A 26709-nucleotide genomic window follows, 5' to 3' on the forward strand; every position below is an offset into this window, starting at 1 on the left:
GAGCTGACGGTAAGGTTTGAGGAATTATTCTAAAATTAAACTAAGACATTTAAAATATCAGGAAAAATCCAATGACTTAATAAATGTGCCAACTTACTATAGTGAAATAATCAACCAGCATGACTTTTAACTCTGGTAATGCTCCGTGATCAAGAATATCAAGCTTAGTAAATCATAGTGGTATTTGTATTCATCAAGAATTACTTTTAATGGTTTCACAGCATACGGCTGCCTTGCAGTCTTGGGTAGAGAAATGTGTACAAAGTGTTAACACCAACTACTATAACATGGTTGCATAAAACGTTAGTTTAAATTAGTCATCACAAGCAAGAAATTGGTGAAGTGACACCCATGGCCTGTTGTTAGAAACTATCCTGATATATACCTGGAATTATTTTGGAAATCTAATCAGGATAGCTGGTCTGGACACACTTCATTTAAGTAATAATAATAGCAATAGTAATAATAATATTAATAATAGTATCATCATTAAGTAGCTTGTAGATATGTCTACAATGAATAATAGTTTTCCAAGGCAAACATCTTCAACTACGCTTGGAAATGTGGCTCCTCACTACTTGAACGTGTTTGCTGTTTGTCACGATTTACCTTCTGTTACTGGGTCGCCTTACAAAGACATATGCTGCAGCAAATTTTTCTGAACAACTAATGATGACTTGCCACCACTGGACTGTCTGCTAATTCATGCATATGTGGCTTTTATTTCAATTCCGCAGTCAGATAACCTTCATGGCATCATTAACCATCATGAATAAAGTCACGTGCACCACCTGCAGCTGAACTCAACCTATTAATATTTTTGATTTTGTATTGTGCATCTAGGTGGAGACAGCCAAATATATAGGCATTTGGTTACAAACCTGTGAACTATCATCTTAAAACCATGCTATGGAATGGCCATTAATCAGGCACTTGAATTTAATACAGGTCAGGCTCACATTTCCTTGTCACAAGTTTGTGGACTGCACATTTAACTACAATAAGCAAATCAAAACTGTTGTTGTGGTCTTCAATCCGAAGACTGGTTTATCATTACAGCGACTTACATCCTTGAATCTACTTACTGCAGTCATCTCTTGTTCTCCCTCTGCAATTTTTAACACCCTCCCCAAACACACACACACACACACACACACACACACACACACACACACGCTCTTCCCTGCAATACTAAACTGCTAATTCCTCGATTTCTCAGAATGTGTCCTATCAACTGACCCCTTCTTCTAATCAGGTTGACAGACAAATTTCTTTTCACCTCCCCATTAGTCATGTGATCTACTCGTCTACCTATCATTCCCATCTTCAGCACTCTTCTGTAGCACGACATATCGAAAGATTCTATTCTCTCCTTGTTTAAACTGCTTATAGCCCAGGTTTCACTACCATACATGGCAAGACTATATACAAATACAGAGTGTACATGAAGTCTGGGAACACTTTCAATTATTTATTGCACAAGAACTAAACATTGTACAGATGTCATACATATTGCATTTTGAAGAGAAATTCTGGAAGTTTTTTTTACAAACAGTCAATATGCAAACCATGAGTGACCCGGCAGACGTCAGTACAGTAATCAAATTCTTGCCATATCCATCCCAGCATGGCATCGTCGACTGTGGCAGTTGCTTCCCACATTCTCTACCAGAGCTCTGCTACATCACGTGGTAGAGGGAGTACACACACCAGATCTTTAATGTGTCCCCACAGAAAAAAGTCACACGGCGTGACATCTGGTGATGGGGAAGGCCATTTCATGAAACAGCTGTCCCCTTCTGTAGCACAGCCAATGCGCCGATGTGCCAGCTCCGTGTTCAGGTACCAACAAACTTCATGATGAAAACGGGGTGAGCCCCATCCTGCTGAAAGATGAACGGAGAGTCCACCTGCATTTGAGGCATCAGCCATTGCTGCAAGATGTCCAAGTAGGAATATCCAGTGACAGTGCTCTCAGAGAAGAAGAATGGCCCGTACAGTTTTCAACGTGAAAAGGCACAAAAAACATTTACCTTTGGGGAATCACGCTCAAATTCAATGCATTCATGTGGATGCTTTGTATCCTGGATTCAACAATTACATGTATGATATTTGTACAAAGTTTGGTTCTCATTCAGTAGATAACTGAAAGTGTTCCTGGGCTTCATGTACACACTGTACTTCCAGACAAGACTTATTGCCAGTCTACATCTTATATTCTCAATAATTCTGCCAGTATCAGTTATTCTTCTGCCCAAATAATGAAACTCATCCACTCCTTTAAGTGTCTCTTCCCTAATCGAATTCTCTTAGCATCACCTGATTTAATTTGGTTGGTTTCCATTATTTCAGTTTTGCTTTTGCTGGTGTTCATCTGATGAGCTCCTTTCAGGACATTCATTCCATTCAACTTATGGAAAGTGCCTTGCTGTCTCTGACAGAATTACAATGTTGTCATCAAACCTCAAAGTTTTTATTTCTTCTTCCTGTACTTTAATTCCCACTCCAAATTTTTCTTTGGTTTCCTTTACTGCCCGCTCAATGTACAGACTGAATAACTTTGGTGACAAGCTACAGCCCTGCCTCACTCCCTTCCCAAAGCCTGCTTCCTTTACATGTCTCTTGACTGATGTCTGGTTTCTCTACACGCTGCGAACAGCCTTTTGCTTCCTGTATTTTGCCCCTGCTACCTTCAGAATTTAAAAGAGAGTATTTCAGTCAACATGGTTAAACGCTTTCTCTGAATCTACAAATGCTATAAACATAGGTTTGTCTTTCCTTAGCCTATTTCCGAAGATAAGTCATAGGTATAGTACTTCCTCACATTCCTAAATTTCTCCAGAATCCTAACTGATCTTCCCCGAAGTTGGAAGTCGGCCTCTACTGTTTTTTTTTTTTTTTCATTCTTCTGTACATAATTCATGTCTGTATTTTTCAACCATGGCTTATTACACTGAGAGGTCAGTTTTCCATCCGAGCTCTTGATATTCATACAGCTGCTTTTTCTCAAAAGCCCTCTTTAATTTGCCTGTAGGTGATATCTAACTTTCCCCTAGTGAAATGTGCTTCTAAATCCTTATGTTTGCCCTCTAGCCATTCCTGCTTAGCCATTTTGCACATCCTGGCCAGTCTAATTTTTTAGACGATTGTATTCTGTTTTGCCTGCTTCATTTGTTGCATTTTTATATTTTCTCTTTTCATCAATTAAATTCTCTCTCTCCTGTGTTATACAAGGATTTCTACTCGGCCTTGTCTTTTTACCCATTTCATCCTCCGCTGCCTTCAATATTTCATCTCTCAAAACTACCCGTTTGTCTTTTACTGCATTCTTTTCCCCAGCTCTAATCAATCATTGCCTAATACTCTTGTTGAAACACTCTACAACCTCTGGTTCCCTCAACTTATCAGGAGTCCATTTCCATAATTTCCTACCTTTTTGCAATTTCTTCAGTTTTAATCTACAGTTCATAACCAATAAACTGTGGTCAAAGGTCACATCTTCCCCTGGAAATGTCTTACAACTTAAAATTTGGTTCCAAAATCTCTACCTTACCATATTATATAATCAGTCTGAAAACTTCTGGTGTTCCACCTTCTCATGCATTAGCCCTATTTGATTTTGTACTTATAAACCTGTATTCACCTGTCTAGAAGTCTTATTCCTCCTGCCACCGAAATTCACTAGCTGTCACTATATCTAATTTCAATACATCCATTTCCCTTTTTAAATTTTCTAAACTATTTACTAATTAAGGGATTTAACATTCCATGACCTGATACAAAGAATGCCAGATTTGTTTCTCCTGATGACAATGTCATCCTTAGTAGTCCCTTCCTCGAGATCCAGAATATTTTACCCAGAAGAGTGCGAACATAACTTAATTATGCAGTAGTAGAGCTGCACGCCTTTGGGGAAAGTTACACCAGTACCAGCACAGCCAGGCCATTTTAGGTTGATATTAACAAGACCGCATCAGTCAGTCATTCAGACTGTTGCTCGGGCAACTACTGAAAAGGTTGCTTTCCCTTTTCAGAAACAACAAGTTAGTCTGCCCTTTCACTGTGGTTGAACCTATGGTATGGCTATTTGTATCACTGAGGCACGCAAGCCACCCCACCAATTTCAAGGTCTATGGTTCAAAAGTAGACAAAAATGTTATTTACTATCCAAATCCCAATAAAGGAGAAACTTCTGTGGAGTCATATGTTTCTAGCAAACTATCAAAAGCCTTTTCCTGCATACACGTGAATTATTTAGCAACTTGTGGAACATGTATCAGAAAGATAGATTAGATAACATTGGAGGGGGAACGTTTATTGCAGTTGACAAATATTGTCTCGTTTGAGGTGGAATTTGAGTGTGTGAAGTTATCCGGACACATACAACAGGCCTACATGAGACCAAGTTAACAGTTGGATGTTTTTAACAGCCACCCAATTCTGCCATAACAGTTCTAGACTCACTCAAAGGAAATCTATGGTCAGTAGCATGTAAATACACAGGTCATGCAATATTAGCTGGATGAGACTTTAACCTATCAAGTATAGACTAGGACATCTACGGACGCACGGCAGGGGCTATGGACAGGCAATCTTGTGAAGTTCTTCTGAAAGCATTTTCTGGAAACTGCCTTGAGCAGCTGGTTTGAGTCTCACATGCACTAGAAATATTTTAGGTCTCATAGCTACAAACAGGCCTGACATCATCAACAGAGTCATTATAAAGATTAAATTTAACAATACCACAGCGTCAATGGTCATTGAAGTTAACAAATCAATCAAGAAGGCTATGAGAGTAGTGTTGCTAGCAAGAGCAGATAAGTAGTTGTTAGCATCCCACTTAAACAACAAAGGTACATCATTTAGTTACAGTATGACAAATTTAGAGGAATTATGAGCAAAGTTTAATCAGATTATAAATTGAGCTCTGGAGAAGTATGAGGTCTTTTCGAAAAATACAAAATTTTTCTACGCTCGCCTTTTACTTGTTGTGCATGGTCTCTTCAAAAAACACTACTCCACATTTGATACATCCCTCCCAACATCTTTTCCATTTCCAAAAGCTGTATTAGTACACCTCTGGATTGCGCGAAGCACCAACTGTGAATTTCCTTTTATCTTGCCTATTGATGCAAATCTTCATCCATTCAGTGTGGCTTTCAACTTTGGAAATAAAAAAAAGGCTACAGAAGACAGGTCTGGAGAGTAAAGAGGATGAGGCAGCACAGTGCTTTCATTTTTTGCACAATAGCCTTGCACCAACAGGGATGAATGTGCGGGTGCATTATCTCACCACATTTCACACCATTTCCTTCTCACATTTTCTCGCGGGTGTCACAACATGTCCTAACGGTACAATCAATTAACAGTTTGTCCCTGTGGCTCAAATTCATGATGACTTTATACTTTAAATTCAAAGAAAACTATTAGCATGGCTGTGACATTTGACCTGACCTGACGAGCTTTTTTTTGTTCTTGGCCTTTCCCGACCCATTATGAAGAATGAACCTTTTTCTCAACTTTATAACTGTAGGCCCACATCTCATCACCAGTTTTGATTCTATTAAGGAACATCTTGTTCTCATTTGCAGGGTCCAAAAGTTCTTCACAGGTTGCAAGGTGAAAGTCTTTCTGGTCTTGACTCATGAGCCATGGGACAAACTTGCAGCAACACAGTGCATTCCAAGATGCTGTGTCAGGATTCCATGATATGATCCAACTGAAATGTTACATTCTCCTGCAATCTTTCGGATAGTCAGTCTTTGAATGACATGAACAGTTTTGTTGACATTCCTGACATGAGCGGTATCGGTAGCTGCTGGCGGGTGTCCTAAATGGGAGTGATCTTTAACTTCTGTTCGGACATTTTTAGACTGTGTGAACCATTCACAGCACCGAGAAAATGGCTTAAGCATTCATTACCATAGGCTTCCTGCACTCATTTGGTGTGTGTTTGTACAGCTTGTCTCGAGTTTCACGCAAAATTTAATGCAGATGCGTTGCTCCTCTCATTCTTCCCTCTCAAAATTCACAAACTGTGCAACAAAACATTCTACTCTATACAGCACTGAACAATAACTAAGAGAAATACAACAATGGAACTTATGACACACATTAAACACAGGTGTGTGCTGGGATGCCACCATATTTCGCTCCAACACACCACTGGGACGAAATTACAAATGTTGGAATTTTTTGAACAAACTTCGTGCGTGCCAAGCAAGTGGATTAAGGGCAGAAAAGACCCACCATGGTTTAACAACAAAATTTAGAAAACCCTGAGGAAGTAAAGACTGCTGCACTCTTGTTCCAAAGAGAACCCACAAATGTTGAAGGGAAAAAGTTATCAGAAATTCATGTGTCTGTAAAAAGATAGACGTGTGTAGCAAAAATCTTGCTGAGAATGCAAGAAAATTTTGGTCCTATGAAAATCGCTTAACAGTCGAAGAGTTCTATCGAGTCACTCTTAGACCAGGCTGGTGTGGCAATAGACGGAAATTTGAAGTTCTAAATTTCGTGTTAAAGATATTGTTCACATAGGAGGATCATACAAACATTCTGCAACTGACTGTTGCACAGACTCCCATACGGAGGACATAGTAATAGGCATCCTTGTCTTAAAGATGCAACTGAAAAAGTGGGGAAGAAGTGACCAGGTCTTATAAAGAATACTCTATGCAACTAGCATATTACTTAGCTTGCATTTATAGTGAATCTCTCACCCTGTGCAAAGTCCCAAGTGGTTGGAAAAAAGCACAGGTGACTCCTTCATATAAAGATAGTACAGGAATTGACCCCATGTCCTTAACATTGATTTGCTGCAGAATTCTTGAACACATGCTCAGTTTGAATATAATAAATTTCCTTGAGACAGAAAAGCTTCTGTCCAAAAATTAGCATGGATTTTGGAATATCCTGCAAACCACAGACGAAGCGCAAGAGGCAGATTACATGCTTCTAGATTTCCAAAAAGCATTAGACACAGTGCCCCACTGCACCACATTCTCTGAAAACTACCTACAACAGACAGTTCGGATCCCACTCATCATGGAAATGTACTGGATCAAAAGGCAACAAATGGATCTAACATCTTGGAGGACGCCCACATTGAAATTGGTACTAGTGACCATGATTTGGTTGGGGCAACAATGATTACCAAAGTACAAACAACTGAAACAAGCTGAAAGTTATACATGTTCAATAAACTATATAAAAACTCACTAGTGTCATAGCTCAATGAAGAACTTTAAACTTTCAGCACAGAACAGGAGCATGGAGAGGAACTATGGTTCAAGTTTAAAAGAATAGTTGACCATGCACTGGATAGAAATATACCCAGTAGAACAGTTCATAATGTCAGAGGCCCTCCACAGTATAAAGTCACTGTAAATAAACTTCTAAGGAAACAAAGATTACTGCATAACAGGTGAAAAACAAACCATAGGGCTATAGATAAAATGATGCTGAATGGAATTCGTTTGGATGTCACAAGAGTGATGCGTGAGGCCTTTGATGACTACCATAACAGGATACTGTCAAATGATCTTTCACAAAACCCAAAGAAATTCGGTCATATTTAAAGGCTATTAGTATCAAAAAAGTTATGAGACCTGTCACTAATGAGACAGGTACTGAAACTGAGGGTAGCAAGGAAGGAGCTGAAATGCTTAACTCTGTTTTCAAATGTTCCTTTACGAAGAAAAACCTGATGAATTGCCCCAATTTAACCCTTGTACCACTGAACAGATGAGTGAAATCAGTGTTAGTATCAATGGTGTTCATAAACAGCTAAAATCATTAAAACCGAACAGTGCCCACTGTAATCTCTACGAGATTCTATAATGAATTTGAGACTGAATTAGCTCCTTTTCTAACTAACGTCTATCGCAGTTCTTGGGAAAAAAGCACTGGTCACACCTGTCTACAAGACAGCTAATAGAAATGATTCTCAAAACTACCATTCAATATGCTTAACATCGATTTGTTGTAGAATTTTAGAACATATTCTCAGCTCAAACATAATGAGATATCTCTAACAGACAGACCTCCCCCACGTCAATTAGCATGGATTCCAAAAACAATGATCATGTGAAACCCAACTCACACTTTTCTCACATGAGATACTGAAAGTTTTGGATAAGGGCAGTCAGATAGATGCAACATTTCTCAATTTACGAAAAGCATTTGACTAGTACCACAACTACTGTTATTGTCAAAAGTATGATCATATGAGGTCTCAAGTGAAATCTGTGACTCGAGTAAGGACTTTTTGGCAGGGAGGACGCAGTATGTTATCATGGATGGAGAGTTCGGATGTGCCCCAGGGAAATGTGTTGGGACCCTTGCTCTTCACATTGTGTATCAATGACTCTGCAGACAATATTAATAGCAACCTGACTCTTTTTGCAGATGATGCAGTTATCCACAATGAAATACCATCTGAAAGAAACTGCGTAAATATACTCTCAGATCTTGCTAAGATTTCAGATAGGCAACTTGCTTCAAATGTTCGAAAATGTAAAATTGTGGGCTTTACAAAACAATAAATGCAGTATCATACAACTATAATATCAATGGGTCAGCATTGCAATCGGTTAACTCATACAAATGCCTGGGTGTAAAGGTGTATATGGTACATAAACAGAGAAGGGTAGCACGAATAGTCACAGGTTTGTTAGATCCTTGGGAGTGTGTTACAAACATACTGAAAAAAATTTCACTGACAGACTTGTGAATACAGACAAACTATCCTGAGAAAAACCACTGACAAAACTTCAAGATCCGGCTGTAAAAGATGACTAGGGATATATCACAACACCCCCCCCCCCCCCCCTGTATAGCTCACATAGGAATTGTAAAGATAAGATTAGAATAATTACAGCATGCACAGAGGCATTCAGTCATTCTTCCTATGCTCTATACACAAATGGAACGGGAGGAAACCCTAATAATTGGTACAAGGGACGTACCCTCCGCCATGCATTTCACAGTGGTTTACAGACAATAGACGTAGATGTAGATGAGTAGGTTCCCAGATGTGCGTGTGTGGCTCAAAATCTTCTTAACTAATGAATCCAATATGCTGCCCTTGACGGCAAGTATTCATCAGGAACAAGGGTATCATCAAGTGTGCCCCCAGAGGAAAGTATAATAGGACTGCAATTATTCTCTATGCACATAAATAATCTGATGGACAGGGTGAACAGCAATCTGTGGCTATTTTCCGATTCACAGACAGTCTGCTAGTTTGTTACCAGTAAATTCAATCAACATGCATGTCTCAACGGAGAAGCTTCGGAATTCAAATGGAAATCCCTGGAAGGAAGGAGACGTTCTTTTTGAGAAACACTATTGAGAAAATTTAGAGGACCAGCATTTGAAGCTGACTGCACAACAATTCTACTGATGCCAATGTACATTTGACGCGAGGAGCATGAAGATAAAAGAAATTACGACTCATATGAAGGCATATAGAGTCATGTTTCCCTTGCTCTATTTGCGAGTGGACCAGGAAAGAAAATAACTAATAGTGGTACAAGATACACTCCACCATGCAGTACTCTCCACCATGTACTGTACTGTGGCTTGCAGAGTACATATGTAGATGTAGATTCTGACTTATAGTTCACAACCTGGAAGTTATCTCCCCATGGAAGATGGGGAGGGGTTGGGGGTGGGTGGGGGAAGCATTCCATTTCTTGAGATGGCAGTGGAATGAAAAGTAGCAATAAGGATGGAAGGGTGAGGGGAGTGCAGCTATGAATTGGGGACACAGGAGGACAGTGCATGTTCTGCAATAACTTTGATTGATTGCTCTTTCCGTTACTAACAGAGAAAGGCAAGGGAATTTAATTTCCTAAACATTTTTTCAGTGACACATGAAAGATAAAGACAATACAATTGATCAAAATGATATTCCCTTTACCAGTTAGTTTAAAAATGAGAGACTAATTTATGCAAGATGTATAAAAGTGAAAATGCTTTCAAATACATTTTTGTTACAATTATGCTTCTACAAGCCAGTGTAACTACAAGTTCTCTGCCTTGGAGTCAATATGCGCACACACAAATTGCAAAAGCTCACAGACGGGCTCAGCTACAATAAGGGAAGTCCATGAACAAACTCTTCACCAGACAACCATTTTAAAAACGGTGATGTGTCAATAATGACATTACTGAAATTTTGTGTAAATTATAGTACATTATGTCTATATTCTTAGACCACTGTGAAAATATGAGGTGCCTTGCATTCAATTCATAGAAAAACACAAAATTTATACTCCAAATTGACAAATCAACAGCTACAGTTAATGAAGTATTACTATTCTCTTACATTTGTTTCATTAATCAGAATTACAAAGAACTAGAGGAACTGCTGTCTGCCAGGACTTTGATCAACCAACAAGCTTTACATGAGAAACTCGAAAAAAATTTCAAAGGAAGAAAAAATATTCCTTTAAATGGTAGTGTATTGGTGCAGCAGATATTTGTACTCAGGCGATTCATGTGAAAAGGTTTCTGACATGATTATGGCTGCACGAAAGGATTTAACAGACACTGAATGCAGAATGGTGATTGGAGCTAGAAGCATGGGAGATTCCATTTCAGAAATTGTTAGGGAATTCAATATTCCGAGATCCAAAGAATCAAAAGTGTGCCAAGAATACCAAATTTCAGCATTACCCCTCACTGCGGACAATGCTGTGGCCGAAGGCCTTCGCTTAACAACCAAGAGCAGCGGTGTTTTAGAGTTGTCAGTGCTAACAGACAAGCAACACTGTGAAATAATTGCAGAAATCCATGAATAATGTACAACAAACATATCCATTAGGACAGTGTAGCAAAAGTTGTCATTACCAGGCTACAGCAGCAGATGACAATGCAAGTGCTTTTGCTACCAGCATGAATTGCCTACAGCACCTTTCTCGGCTCATGACCATATCAGTTGAACCCTCGATGACTGGAAAGTCGTGACCTGGTCAGATGAGTCCCGATTTCAATTGGCATGAGCTGACAGTAGGGCTTGAGTGTGCCACAGACACCACAAAGCCACAGAGCCAAGTTCTCACTGTGCAAGTTGGTGGTGGCTCCATAATGGTGTGGGCTATGTTTACTAGGATGGACTGCTCCCATGGTCCAACTGAACCAAACACTGATTGGAAATGGTTATGTTCAGCTACTTTGAGACCATTTGCAGCCATTCTTGGACTTCACGTTCTCAAGCATCAATGGAATTTTAATGGATGGCAATGTGCCATGACATCAGTTTCAAGAACATTCTGGACAATTTGAACAAATGATTTGGCCACCCAGAAAGTCTGACGTTGAATCCCATAGAATATTTATAGGACATAATCTAGAGGTCAGTTCATGCACGAAATCTTACACCAGCAACACTTTCACATTTATGGGTGTCTGTGGCTCTATATTTCTGCAGGGAACTCCCAACAATTTGTTGAGTTTGTGCCATGCCAAGTTGCTGCACTACTTTGGGCAAAAGGAGGTCCAACACACTAGCAGGAGGTATCCCATGACTTTTGTCACCTCAGTGTAAATGTCATGACCTATATAGCTCAAATTACCAACATGAGTTTCAATCCAATTTCAATAGGCTAAGAAAAATATCATAAAGATGCTGCAAGAGGAGTCACTTGATTTGAAACACAACAAAGGCCCAAGTATTACTCCAATAATATGGCTACGAAGGTTTCTGGTCAAAAGTGAACAATTCCCATCCTCTTCTGTGGTGAAAGTTACAACTGTCATTTTAGCTTTTCTATGTATGTACGAGGGTTATTCCAAAAGTAAGGTCCGGTTATAAAACAAAAATCAAAACTAAAATGTTTTTTCAAAACAATTGTTTTATTTACATTCCTTACATCTTTATCTATTTTTCTACATAACTTCCATACTTATTTAAACATTTGTCACATCGTTCAACAAGCTTTTGAATGCCCATGTTATAGAAATCGGCCGCCTGTGACGATAACCAGTCCTTAACTGCTTCTTTCACTTCATCATCTGTGTCGAAGCGCTTGCCGCCGAGAAACTCCTTTAAGTAACGGAACAGGTGGAAATCACTTGGCGCCAGGTCCGGACTGTAAGGAGGATGGTCCATCTGTTCCCATCCAAATTTCTTGATCAGAGCTTGCGTTTCATTTGCAGTGTGGGGACTGGCATTGTCATGCAACAACAAGATTCCAGACGACAAAAGACCACGTCGCTTATTCTGGATTGCACGTCGAAGTTTAGTCAGGGTAGCGCAGTAGGCGGCTTTATTAATCGTTGTTCCTCTCTCCATAAAGTCGACTAACAATACTCCACGTCTATCCCAGAACACAGTCGCCATAACCTTACGTGTTGAGATTGTCTGCTTTGCCTTGACCTTGACTGGCGATGACGTGTGACGCCATTGCATTGACTGACGTTTAGACTCTGGAGTGATGTGAGAAACCCATGTCTCATCCCCTGTGACAACATTGTCTAAAAGACTGTCACCTTCCTTATGATATCGCTCCAAAAAATCAAGAGCAAAAGCCATTCTTTTCATTCGTTGGGGCTCAGTAAGCAGCCTGGGAACCCAACGGGCACACAATTTGTGAAACTTCAAATGTTCAGACACAATTCTGTACAAAGTTGTTCTACTCACATTCGGAAAAAGCATGTCTACGTCTGTAATAGTGAATCGGCGATCTTCACGATTTTTTTTGTCAACCGCATTGACCAAATTGTCTGAAATCACTGATGGTCGGCCACACCGTGGTTCATCGTGCACATTATCCCGTCCTTCATTAAAAGCTCGCACCCACTTGCGCACTTTACTGTCGCTCATTATGTTAGGACCGTACACTTCAGTAATCTGCCGATGGATTTCCGCCGCTGAATTGTTTCTTGCAGACAAAAACCGTATCACTGCCCTTACTTCACAATCGGCGGGCTGATCAATTGTCTTAAACATTGTAAAGTGACACTGTGAACTACACTCAGCGACAGTAACAAAGCGAATGGCGGCGTTTGACGCGCAAGGCTTGCCGGGAGTCGGCGCGCATGCGTGTTTTGTTATTGGCGCCAAATTTCAATAGTTACGGCGAATCGGACCTTACTTTTGGAATAACCCTCGTATTTAGGAGAAACAGCTTTCAGTGTGGTGCAGCAGTTTCTGATAAAAACAACAAACGAAGTGTTATCATGTGAAAGGGACCATATAAGATTCCTGTTGAAGGAGATGGACCGAGGTACTGCAAAGATGAAATCTGTTCATCAGCCTTCATCAATATGGATCTATGTGATGATTATTATTTCATTTAATTATATTTCATTATCGTTGCAGTTTACATCCATCTTATATTCATTCCTGAGTAATAGGTGCCTTCCATTTTCATTTTAAGCTTTATGTTAGTATGCTTCTATCAAAAAGTAATTAAAGTTTGAATTATTCGTACTTCAAAAAAGTATCTTTCGCATAGTTTGTACTTATTAAGAAGGCAAAATAAGTACAGTTTAAATGGAAAAATGCTGCCTTCATTTAATAACATTATGGCTTTTATGGATACTACAAAAAAGGTGGTAAAGAAAACCTACAGTCATTTTGGCAATCACTGCCAATCTTTTAAAAACAAGAAATTTTAGAAAATTTACATTCATTATCATGAAATATGTAGTGTTTTAAAATAGAAAAGTTTGAAAAATTTATCAATACTATTAAAAAGTATACATAAAATTAAAGTACATTTGATTTATTTTAAGATACAGTTACGTCTAATGTGATTATACTAATGGTAATTTGTAATAAGTTTTGCATCCAATGTAAACTTTTACTGTGCGGTTATACTAGGAAGACTCGTCATGGTAGTGTGGTAGCAGATGAAAGGGAATTGAGAGAATGGGGACAAATGGAAGAGTGTAAGACGACAATCAAATATTTCCATAAAAATGCAATTCTTAATCAGCAGCAATTTTGGTATCTCTGATGATCTTCACACTAAACGTACACCGTATTAATTCACCAACCACATCATACAACATTTTATTGGAAAATTATTACCAAATATGGTCTTAACTTAACCATACCTAACACTTGGTTCAAGAATCATGAAAGAAGGCTGTATACATGGAAGAATCCTGGAGATACTAGTAGGTATCAGATAGATTATATAATGGTAAGACAGATTTAGGAACCAGGTTTTAAATTGTAAGACATTTCCAAGGGCAGATGTGGAATCTGACCACAATCTATTGGTTATGAACTGTAGATTAAAACTGAAGAAACTGCAAAAAAGTGGGAATTTAAGGAGATGGGACCTGGATAAACTGACTAAACCAGAGGTTGTACAGAGTTTCAGGGAGAGCATAAGGGAACAATTGACAGGAATGGGGGAAAGTAATACAGTAGAAGAAGAATGGGTAGCTCTGAGGGATGAAGTAGTGAAGGCAGCAGAGGATCAAGTAGGTAAAAAGACGGGGGCTAGTAGAAATCCTTGGGTAACAGAAGAAATATGAATATAATTGATGAAAGGAGAAAATATAAAAATGCAGTAAATGAAGCAGGCAAAAATGAATACAAACGTCTCAAAAATGAGATCGACAGGAAGTGCAAAATGGTTAAGCAGGGATGGCTAGAGGACAAATGTAAGGATGTAGAGGCTTATCTCACTAGGGGTAAGATAGATACTGCCTACAGGAAAATTAAAGAGGCCTTTGGAGAGAAGAGAACCACTTGTATGAACATCAAGAGCTCAGATGGAAACCCAGTTCTAAGCAAAGAAGGGAAAGCAGAAAGGTGGAAGGAGTATATAGAGGGTCTATACAAGGGCGATGTACTTGAGGACAATATTATAGAAATGGAAGACGATGTAGATGAAGATGAAATAGGAGATACGATACTGCATGAAGAGTTTGACAGAGCACTGAAAGACCTAAGTCGAAACAAGGCCCCGGGAATAGACAACATTCCATTAGAATTACTGACGGCCTTGGGAGAGCCAGTCCTGACAAAACTCTACCATCTGGTGAGCAAGATGTATGAGACAGGCGAAATACCCTCAGACATCAAGAAGAATATAATAATTCGAATCCCAAAAAAAGCAGGTGTTGACAAATGTGAAAATTACCGAACTATCAGTTTAATAAGTCACAGCTGCAAAATACTAACGCGAATTCTTAACAGACGAATGGAAAAACTCGTAGAAGCCGACCTCAGGGAAGATTAGTTTGGATTTCATAGAAATGTTGGAACACGTGAGGCAATACTGACCTTACGACTTATCTTAGAACAAAGATTAAGGAAAGGCAAACCTACGTTTCTAGCATTTGTAGACTTAGAGAAAGCTTTTGACAATGTTGACTGGAATACTCTCTTCCAAATTCTGAAGGCGGCAAGGGTAAAATACAGGGAGCGAAAGGCTATTTACAATTTGTACAGAAACCAGATGGCAGTTATAAGAGCGAGGGGCACGAAAGGGAAGCAGTGGTTGGGAAGGGAGTGAGACAGGGATGTAGCCTCTCCCCGATGTTATTCAATCTGTATATTGAGAAAGCAGTAAAGGAAACAAAAGAAAAATTTGGTGTAGGTATTAAAACCCATGGAGAAGAAATAAAAACTTTGAGGTTCGCCAATGACATTGTAATTCTGTCAGAGACAGCACAGGACTTGGAAGAGCAGTTGAACGGAATGGACAGTGTCTTGAAACGGGGATATAAGATTAACATCAACAAAAGCAAAACGAGGATAATGGAATGTAGTTGAATTAAATCGGGTGATGCTGAGGGAATTAGATTAGGAAATGAGACACTTAAAGTAGTAAAGGAGTTTTGCTATTTGAGGAGCAAAATAACTGATGACGGTCGAAGTAGAGAGGATATAAAATGTAGACTGGTAATGCCAAGGAAAGCATTTCTGAAGAAGAAAAATTTGTTAACATCGAGTATAGATTTAAGTGTCAGGAAGTCGTTTCTGAAAGTATTTGTATGGAGTGTAGCCATGTATGGAAGTGAAACATGGACGATAAATAGTTTGGACAAGAAGAGAATAGAAGCTTTCGAAATGTGGTGCTACAGAAGAATGCTGAAGATTAGATGGGTAGATCACATAACTAATGAGGAGGTATTGAATAGAATTGGGAAGAAGAGGAGTTTGTGGCACAAGTTGACAAGAAGAAGGGACCGGTTGGTAGGACATGTTCTGAGGCATCAGGGGATCACAAATTTAGTATCATAGAGGGAGACCAAGATATGAATACACTAAGCAGATTCACAAGGATGTAGGCTGCAGTACGTACTGGGAGATAGCTTGCACAAGATAGAGTAGCAAGGAGAGCTGCATCAAACCAGTCTCAGGACTGAAGACAACAACAACAACAACAACAACAACATGGTCTGTAACTCACCTCATGCTCATGATTATGATTATCATTATCATTATTGTCATTTTACAGAATTAACCTCTTTCAATAGCCACTATCTGTGCCAGAAAACTAGACTCTGAGGGGAGATTTTGAAGCAGGTCCATTGAGGACAGTTGTGTAGGATGACTGGTTTCCTGAAGCACTGTGGTGTTTGTGCATTTTATGTGGTGTTGGTGCATTTTAGTGTGTCAGGGAGGGGCAAGTAGAGTAGGAATAAGCCACTAGGGCATCCTATACCACTCTTTGGCTTTGATCAACGATGTAACAGCCAGCCCCACGATACAACACAATGATTTCACAATGGTACCCAATAACTTGGTGTGAAATACAGCCAACAAGCACAAAACCATACAAATTATTTATATTAAATACAGAAGCTAATGGGACTACTGTAAAAAGCGTGATTTTTGGGTAGGGCTAACCATCGCAAAAACACATGATTAGAAAACTATACAAAACACAAAAGAAATACCATACAGTGGAAAATCGGTACAGAAATCCTAAAATAAATCACACTATACAACTAGCAATAATTCATCAAACTAACAAAATGTGGTAGTGATAACCAGATGATAATGATGATGATGATGATGATGATGTCTGGTTTTTGGGAGACTCAACTGAGTTGTTACCAGCGCCCGCACAAATTCCCAATCTTTACTCAGTCCAATCCCACCACTTTCATGAATGATGATGAAATGATGAGGGCAACACAAACATCCAGTCCCCAGGTGGAGGAAATCCCCAACCCGGCCGGGAATTGAACCTGGTACCCCTTGTTACCAGAGTTGAGCTATAGTTCTACTTGAAAGATCAATACCACTGCAAAAATCCTACAGCAGACTGGACTAGAAAATGCCAAAAGGAAGACCAATATACATAGCAAAAAATCATGAAAGCTATCAGACTGTATCAACAACATCGATAAGCCTAACCACAGTACCACAAAACTATATGCTCATATGGCAAATGTCAAAAACATAACTTCACCAATGTAGGTAAAATGAACTACACGATATCTACCAGTCACAATCCAATATAATTACAAAAACTACCAACACAACAAAAACCTACAATAAATAAATTTTAAAATACAAGATCCACACAATTACACAGATAAACACACATCGTACATATTACAACAAAAAAAGAGATAAAACCATAAAAACATAATTAGCAATTAAAGTGAGTTGACATACAAATCCTGAAATCTAGAAACAGCAACACGAACCAGCCTAGACATCTCAAACCAGGAACCCCTCTAGGCAGAACACCATCTATTGTCCTGAAGACAACACCAAATGTACTGGTCCCTGGTCTGAGTTGCAGCAACTTTAGAAAATCTCACGCATCCTCCACAAATGTAATACATACTCAGCAGTTAAACTGAGCAACATTAGAAATTTAATCTTGTTCAACATTTTGTCCCCATTGTGACATGCAGACTCTTACTCGTGACCTTCACCGTCACATCCATAACTAACAAAAAATGAAACATAAAACTCAACCTCTTATCAAACAATGCACCTCAATCGTAATCCCAAACCTGAAAATGAATCTATTGCTCGTAACTGTCAACATCAAAATAACTTACTAACAAACTGTCACAAAGTCTTCTAATATTATTATCACAAACAGCACTCATGGAGTCCAGTGTCACTAACACCACTGCCAATGAATTAAAAAAAATAAAAAAATAAAAATCCCATACTAGAGCATGCCACAGCATACTGCAACACGCCCTCTGCAAACACTACACACAACAAACACGCTGTGCCACTGTGACATCACATAAAACAATACAGTTACATCATGGGTCAAAGAAAGTTACATCATGGGTCAAAGAAAACAACTGGTATTGAATGCCTGAGTTGACCCGAGATTAGTTGTTAATTGAGGGAGGGGTGGAAAAATGGGGAAAGGGGCAACAGCAATTTCGAAAATTTCACTAATAATCTTTTCTCTTATAAATTTTGTACAAACAACCGGAGGTGTCAATTTGGCCACACTAATGTCATCTCTGAATACAGGAGTGAAGCGTATCCTTTATTGGAAGTAACTCCATACAAGCTGTCAGCTATCAGTGTACAGTCAAAAAACAATCATTTTAGTTTCCAGAGACCTAAAGATTTCATTTTATGACAGTTCATATTCAAATATAGAAGTGATTTTCTTCGCATGAGTAATATTATTCACTAATGTAAAACCAGAGTACACTTACTTATATGCTGAGGTCATACTTATTTTAAACTTTGAACACCATGATTGGAACCTAAATTCTAGAAGATAACCGATTTAGTTCCAGAGACAAGCAAGTAGGCCTATTAACATCATGAATAAAATGTAATTGCAAGAACACAATGAAACTGCTGACCCATGTCAGGACAAATGATTCACAGGCTGGTAATTAGACATGAAACAGCGTGAGATATTATTGCCTGTTCATTATTTCCCAAGTGGAAGAAAATCAGTTGTGAACATCCTGAATGTCTGTCAATGAGCTGATGATACCATTATATGTTTTTATATTATTTGTGTGCTGCTTTAACTGATACAGACACACGAAGAACCAAATGGTGAAAAACTGACTCAAGAAAAAGGAATAGACCTTATCTTGAGAAGGTACAATGAATGAAAGAAAGAACAAGGGAAAGAACAGACTGTTGTCATTTTAGGCTGCACAACTGCGAGCCTGTATTTACAAAGAAAACTAAGTGCTAACACATACTTTATCAAACAATTCTCTGATCGCTCTAATTCATTAGGTTGAGTTTAAGTTTTAGCATAAGTTTGTAGGTAATTCCTTTTTGGTGATCACCTAGGAGAAAAAAAAATCTTAGATGAATAGTTAACACAAAGCATGTTCAAAAAGCCAGTATACTGTGACCAGAACAAGCTGTGGTTTTTTGAAAGTTGGCAACACTTTAGTGGTAGAGGGGAATCCCCTGACCACAATCAGCATCCTATGAAAAAAGTAGAACACAAACTCTCACTGTAGTGTCCAGTTGCATGAAAAATGTTAATAAGAATCCCGCCAAGTGCAAGCCACATGCTATGATCCACTTCACACTCATGGAAGAAACACCACCTACCAATTTTTTTCATAAATAATTAATGCGTTTAAATGGTGCAGGGAGATTACTGGATCAGAACAAATGTCCATGGCGAACAGAGCAGTGGATAACCCATTTTGACTGATGAGTTTGTGCAAAAAAAAAAATCAAGGAAACACTTCGTGACGACTGTTGATTGTCAGTGGATGAAATTTCTGCAGTGCCTCTACAACTCTCTTATATGAGACACTAAAAGGATGCTAGGATTTCGGAAACAGTGCACAAGATGAGTCCCAAAACAGCTGACAGAGCAGCACAAGAAAAACTGGGTCAATAGTGCGCACAAGTTTCTTGAGTTTCTTTAATTACAGGGCAAGGATTGTCTGAGCTCTAGAATGACTGGAGATGAAATGTATCTGATATGAAAAGACAGTTGTCACAGTGGCATCACACCAATTCCCTACCTGCCAAAAAATTCACAACCACAATCTTTAGGGAGGGGGTGGGGGGGAGGGGGAAATCATGACCTTACTGTATACGGGCCTATTTCATTTGAATTTCTGCCTCAGGAGAACATCAATGCACAACATTATTTTGAGACCCTAAAAAAATTTAAAAAGGAGTGTTAAAAGCAAAAGAGGAGCGTGCTTGTTGCACAACAATCCCCATCTTCACACAGCCTTAGCCAACACGGCACCCTTAGACCCATTTGGTCGGGATGTTCTTAATCACCCCCTATGTTTCCCTGATTTGGCACCTCCAGATTATCAGTTTTTCACCTCCCTGAAAGCACACATCGGTGGAATTGAATTTTAAATTGACGAGCAGGTACAAAAAGTGGTTTCAAAGTGGAAGAAGGAAATGGTGGAAAGAGTTCTTCAAGGAGAGCAGAAGCAGCTCATACCAAAGCTCACCACATGCACTGAATGGGAGAGTGATTATGTGAAAAAATAGTCAACAAGTGTATCAACAATATCCAGTAATTTTTTTCAAATACACTTTTCTACGAACAATATAAAAATCGAGTACTCTTATTTTTTGTGCTTGCCTCATACAAAGGAAAAAAATGTCCAGGTTCATTTAGTTCTTTCCCAATAAAATAGAGACATCAACAGCTTCAGTTTCTTAGTACTGTTGACATAAAAGTAAAGTATGTTTGGGAAGCATTCCCACACCTCTATACAGAGAATATACATTTATGTAATCACCTGTTTGGAAGGTACATTTTCTGTGCCTCTCACTGAAATTTCTGAAGAAAGGAAGAAATTTGATGACAGACATCTTCATTCCTACTCTTCAACTTGCTTATGAGTTCCAAGTGAAGGAAGCATTGTAAATAATAAAAACAAACAAGATCCATCATACAACCCCAAAGAAGAGAAACTTATCCACAAGGTACACTCCAACGTACTGTGAATAGAATGGAGGCAGATGTTCAGTTCGATCATCCACATTTAGGATTTTCATAATTTTCATAAATCATTTCAGGCAAATTCCATGTTTCCTTAGATAAGACTACAGCAAATCACCTGACCTCTCATCACAAAACATATGTATAGTCGTAAGTCTGTATGTATATCTAGCTTATGTTTCTCCCTGTATTAAGCTGACAAATCCTGTATCGTTATGAAATGATCTTTGGATGAATAAATTACTAAAACTAACACTGTAAATTACAGTTGCAATCAACTGTTCATCGTGGCCAGGAAATCAGATATCACTGCACGAAATATTGTTTCTTTGGGGGAATCTAGTAAACATCATACAGTGACAACATTCAAATTACAGAAAGGGACACAGGAATATCAACCAAAAACAGTAATTGCAGTCACTGTAAAAATCCACTGACAGTTCTATTTATTATCATGGAGCAAATGCCAAATCTAACTTAAACATATCAAAAAAACTTAAAATTGTGTGTTCCACAAGGAAATTAAACTATATAATGAGTTGTCAAAGAAACAATAGGGGTGGTTAAAACAAACATCTTTAAAAGTTCACCTAAAGCATACATCTTTTAAGGTGAGGCCACAGTGTTGGGCTCACAGATTTACTTCAAACTTTGCACACCTCTAGTAGGTCATTAAAAACAAAATAATGTACAAGTAGTATGGTGCACTACTCTGACAAAGCAGAGAAAATCGCATGAGAATTTTTACACGTCTATTATGTGCCTTATATATCAATGCATAGTAGCCGAAAATCGGAGTTCATTAGTCATCAAGTGATTAGCGTTCGAGCTTCGTCAGACATACATGTTTGAGGTGACGGTTCGACTCCCACTCAAACTTAATTATTAATCTATTTTTTCATTCATCACTAGTCATTTAATTTAATTTATATGACATTTGAGATGTAATATAATGAGAACAAAAGAAAAACGATGTGTATTTGTATGAAGTTTCAGTTTATGTTTTAGCTCATGAAAAATACCATCCTGCAACATGTGACATCGAGAGCACATCTGACAATGAATTTTACACTAGTCTTGTTGTCTGGCACATTGTTACTTACTGTATTACTGATTGTGAATAGCGTCGTTCACATCATTATTTATCGAGGTTTGATTTGGCTTTTCAAGCCTGTCCCTCAACCCTGAAAATTTTATTAGAAATAGTAAATAATCAAATAACACATGAAATTCACGGCGACTTCATGAAAATGCACGTAGTTTTTTTGTCCCCGTTATATTACCTCTCAAAACTCATATAAATTCAATAATGTGACCAGTGATGGAAAAAAATATCGATTAAAAAATAAGTGATGGCAGGATTTGAACCATAGCCTCATCCACAAGTCTTTCGCTATGCGCCAACAGTAACCGCTTGATAACAATGACTTCTTACTGCCGGCACCTTCACATAGATAGACCAGTTACATAATAAGCAGCATAAAATTTCCCTTGTGATTTTCTTGGAATTGCCTGAGTAGTGCACCTTACTAATTGCACATTATAGTGTTTTTTATGGCCTAATAAAAGAGTACACAGTTTGTAGTGAATCTGTGATCCCAATGTCGTGGCCTCCCCTTCTTAAATAAAATACCAAACAGCATAGGTTTACCCTAAATAAAAGAAAGTAAGAAATGGTGAAACAAGAACACATCTCTGCCATACACTTTCGTATTATACTGCTTAATATTAGGTAACTCTCTGCCAAAGATTTGAGATGTAAAATGTTAACCGTATTGAGTTCAACATCATCTTATTACACACAGGTGCTAAATCATTTTTTTTTTCCCCGGACAGAAGTGCAGAAAGAATGTAATTGAGAGGCAGGAATATGTACACGGCCCTGATATCGACCAGAAGTCATGTGGGCAATATGTGCAGGGACCTGTAAGTAATTATAAATATCTGCATGTTTGTTAACATTTGATTATTTTCATTGTTGTATTACGGAAATATGACTACTATACACAAAATCTAACTTGAAACTGTTGCAGTAGTTGGTGGAAGTGTAAGCACATGATCGTCCCCTGGTTTGTATGCTGCTATGAGAGAAAGAGAGGAGTTGGGAAACAAGCCCACACCTCTTTCTCACAGAGAGGGCAGCACACTGGAATAAACAGCATCAACAGTGCTTGCTAAAATGCTACGGTATGTTGTGTTGTGTAATAGGTAAGGCTGGCAATGGGCGGTAACATTCCACACCATCTGAAAGTCATTCAATTTTCACAGATTTATTCGCTCTCAGAAAAGGGTCAGGTTACACTATGTAATTTCCCTCCACCATGAATTGCTGGTGACTTAATAACTAAGTTTGAATACTCCCACTCTACTGCACTGCTCACTGAAACTTCCACTCATGGGTATCTCACCAGGTCTCTACATATAGGTACAGCTACCATTCTGCTAAGTAATTAGGCCTATAGATAAGTAAATGAACAAGGCGGATATATAATCAATTTGCAAAAAGGCACAACTAATGCCACTTCATATGTTTGTAACATTTCCTGAGAACACAATCCTGCAACTAGTTTCAACACAACATTCAAATATACTGTGGATATAAAATATGCACTACGATTCAAAAAACACTGAGGGGTCAGTTCACAGGGCTGCACACCAAAAATAATTGTTAAATGCATGGGCTAAACACTCAGAAAGCTAATGACGCAATTTGGAGGCTAAAACAATACAAATAAGATTAACCACTCAGCTGATTCTCAACAAACCTTTTGCCACAATTTGACCATGTCAATATGACACTCTACAAACCGTAAAACGTAGTCCATAACTGTAACAGTTAATAAAAATAAACTCACACGAAATAAATTTCTTCCATACAAGAAAACATACAATGTTTTCTGTATAATCAAACGTAAACACCCAGCTGACATCACTGAGAAACGGACAACTGGCACCAAAAGTAATTTATCGTAATTTAGAATCCGGATAACATTTTTAAGGCGCCTTTTAGAAAATTTATCTCTTTACACCGGAGATACAGCCAGTGATCTACCCTTGCCATTGTAACAGCACCGCTGCACAACTGTTTCACCACAATGACACTAGATATGACTTCCACAAGGCCCAAAAATACGAAAAGACATTTACCTGCAAACAAAACACATAATAACTGAAGTGCTAGGTGTTCAACTTTTCGTCACTGTGCAACGGTGTTTTATCATTCCAGGAAAACAAAACCTAATTTGTAGATACACAATGTAGCCCACAAAGACATCATAACCTTACCGTTACTGTTTACGGCCACAAAAACACTACACTTATTTTAGAATTTGTGTTTACAAATGTCAGTCACGTAATGATCACTACTGAAAACTTTGAAAATGATTTCAAAACACGCAGCAAAATAATTTCAGGAACTACCTGTCCGCCATCTTGTTCAGAAGTGGTTACACGGTACATTCGCTGGAATTAGTATCGTAAATTGATATTTACACAGAAACTATCATTAAATATATTAAGTAAAGCGAACGGTGCGTACTCACCAGAGCTGATGGGTAGCACTATTCAGTCAGACAGTACATATTTGCGTATTCTTCATCAAGGCGATCCGATTAGTACACAGGGCATCAGTCCATTGAGCCCGACGTAAATTGAGGATAAAAAGGAAGATATATATATATTCTCAGGTATCGTTCTTTATTTATGCAAAATTATCTAGACTTTTGAAGTCAGTTTTTCTTGCTAGTCAGCTATTCGATTCTGGAGCTATGTTCGTAATTTACATTATTCTTTACTCATGTTTCAGCTTCATCATCTACGTGAACTTAGATACAGCCATTTGGTCACTTTGGTGACGTCAACATTATTGCCAACCTTGTGAATGCACCGAGAGCTAAGTCTTCTGAAAAATGAACAGTGCATGTTTGTGGCCACTTTTCACCCAACTGTGTTGCTCACACAGTTGACCTATCGATGTTTTACGTTTTAAAAATATCTTTTTCAATATTAAAACTTTGTGTTGTGTCCATTTCCACACCAATTAAAAACGTTGCATGCACTGGATAAACGTGAAGGAAGTGTAGCGGTAAGGGTAGGGGAAACGAAACAAGTCAATGTGGGTGGGTGTTTGCACGCTGGAAGACAAGGGGAATATATGCCCATAATTATTAAATGTTTTGGAAAAATTTAATGCCCATCTTGCACTTTATTACAGTCCGTAGCAAAACTCAGTCTAGGCACTTATGCGTCGTGTGCATATGACGACGAAATACACAGTTAAAATAGCGTCAGCAAAACACACTAGTGGTAAATAGTAAATGTCCAGGGATAATTATTTTAATTGTAGACCTTCCTGCGTCGTAACTAATAACATCTATAATGTAGATATGTTTGTTACATATTTAGAATTATTCTAGTTGTACGCTTTAGTAGGGTTCTTTAGGCCTCTGCACAAATTTTATGCTGTCGAGTAACTTAATTCTTATGTTCAATTGCTATCCTTGAAAAGAAAGAAAAACCATAGCTGTTCAGATCACACAGTTGTATTCACCCTTGACGGGAGGTAATTTTGTGCAAAAACCCGTGAGGAAAAGCCCCAGAAATTAGTTCGCCCTTTACAAGAAGTCAATAGTTACAGAAATAACGTTACAGGGGAGAAAAGGGGTAGGGGAGGATGTACAGAACTCCTAATGTGCGATATACAATACACACACTGTTTCCTGACTGCTATATTAATGGTTTTTGACAACCAATAGTGGCACTTGTTAAAATTAATCTCTAAGATCTCATAAACAGATGGCTACCAGCAAACACACAATTGTAGTTTAATTATTAGTGACTTGGTATCCAGGATGTACATAGAGCACCCAGAACACAAGAAATGTACTCAGTTGGTTAGGCAAGTAGAGTATTAGTGATAAACTTCACATTCATTAACAGCATTAACAGGTTTGCTGTGTTTCTTAAAAGCTGTTCCTGGTACTTCAGCAAAAACATCGAGTGTAGAAGATTTATTTATTTATTTATTCTTTGCCCATGGACTCCAGCTGAAAATCCAGCTGAGAGTATTGGGTGTGTCATATAATAGGCTATTAACATCAAACTTGATTTCATTATATATAAATGAAACAAATAATTAAACAGAAATAGTCCATAATCATACAAAGGTATTACATGTTTCACATTATATGTACACACAAATCCAAACAACATACAGAAATGATAATTTTTAAAGGTACATTTCAGTAACGATATAACATATTTAAACACCATCTTAGTATTCACTCAAACTGTATATACATTTCTCTGTGAGATATAGTTTCAAATGATTTTTAAAACATTTTAGGTCTGTTTCTTTTTTAATGATGTTGGGGAGTTGATTAATAAACCTTTTGCCTGCTTCTTCTGGGGCAGTCATAGACAGTTTTAGATTTCTGTTTATCATGTAGTAATTTTCATTTCCTTTTGTACCGTGTTTGTGTACATCTTTATTTAGGAGGTGTTTATCACTTGACCTTACCACCATTATGCTTTGGTATATGTACAGTGAATATACTGTCATAATATTATAGTGTACAAAAGCTTGCCTACAGGTCTGTCTTGGTGGTATTTTTGCAATGCATCTCACTGCCCTTTTCTGAATTGTGAATATTCTTTTTAGGTAGCCAGCTTGTGCACTTCCCCATATATGAACTGAATAAGACAAATGTGGGAAGACAAGTCCATAATACATTGATTGAGGACTTCATCATCCACAGTCTTAGCTGTTTTATGCATGATGAAGATCTGTTTGTTTATCTTTTTACACAGTGCATCTATGTGCTCCCTCCATGCCAAATGTTTG

The 26709-nt window shown here is 38.3% G+C and overlaps 1 protein-coding gene and 1 long non-coding RNA gene across 6 annotated transcripts in view; one reads left to right on the plus strand and one right to left on the minus strand.

Moving 5' to 3' along the window:
* LOC126473401 (cyclin-dependent kinase 12) overlaps positions 1-24705 on the minus strand; it is a 190018-nt gene extending 165313 nt beyond the window's left edge. For 3 of the 5 annotated variants that reach the window (XM_050100414.1, XM_050100415.1, XM_050100416.1), the window contains exon 1: positions 24410-24705. The gene's annotated coding sequence lies outside the window, so the exon portion shown is untranslated. The remainder of the gene's footprint in view (positions 1-24409) is intronic. The other 2 variants (XM_050100413.1, XM_050100412.1) reach the window with 1 other exon arrangement.
* LOC126473402 (uncharacterized) lies at positions 24276-24878 on the plus strand. The gene is made up of 2 exons (XR_007586451.1): positions 24276-24553; positions 24673-24878. It is a non-coding gene; the product is annotated as an uncharacterized LOC126473402 (long non-coding RNA).
* The last annotated feature ends 1831 nt before the right edge of the window (positions 24879-26709 follow it).

This window comes from Schistocerca serialis, chromosome 4 (assembly GCF_023864345.2).
Source record: "Schistocerca serialis cubense isolate TAMUIC-IGC-003099 chromosome 4, iqSchSeri2.2, whole genome shotgun sequence".
Classification (NCBI taxonomy): domain Eukaryota; kingdom Metazoa; phylum Arthropoda; class Insecta; order Orthoptera; family Acrididae; genus Schistocerca; species Schistocerca serialis.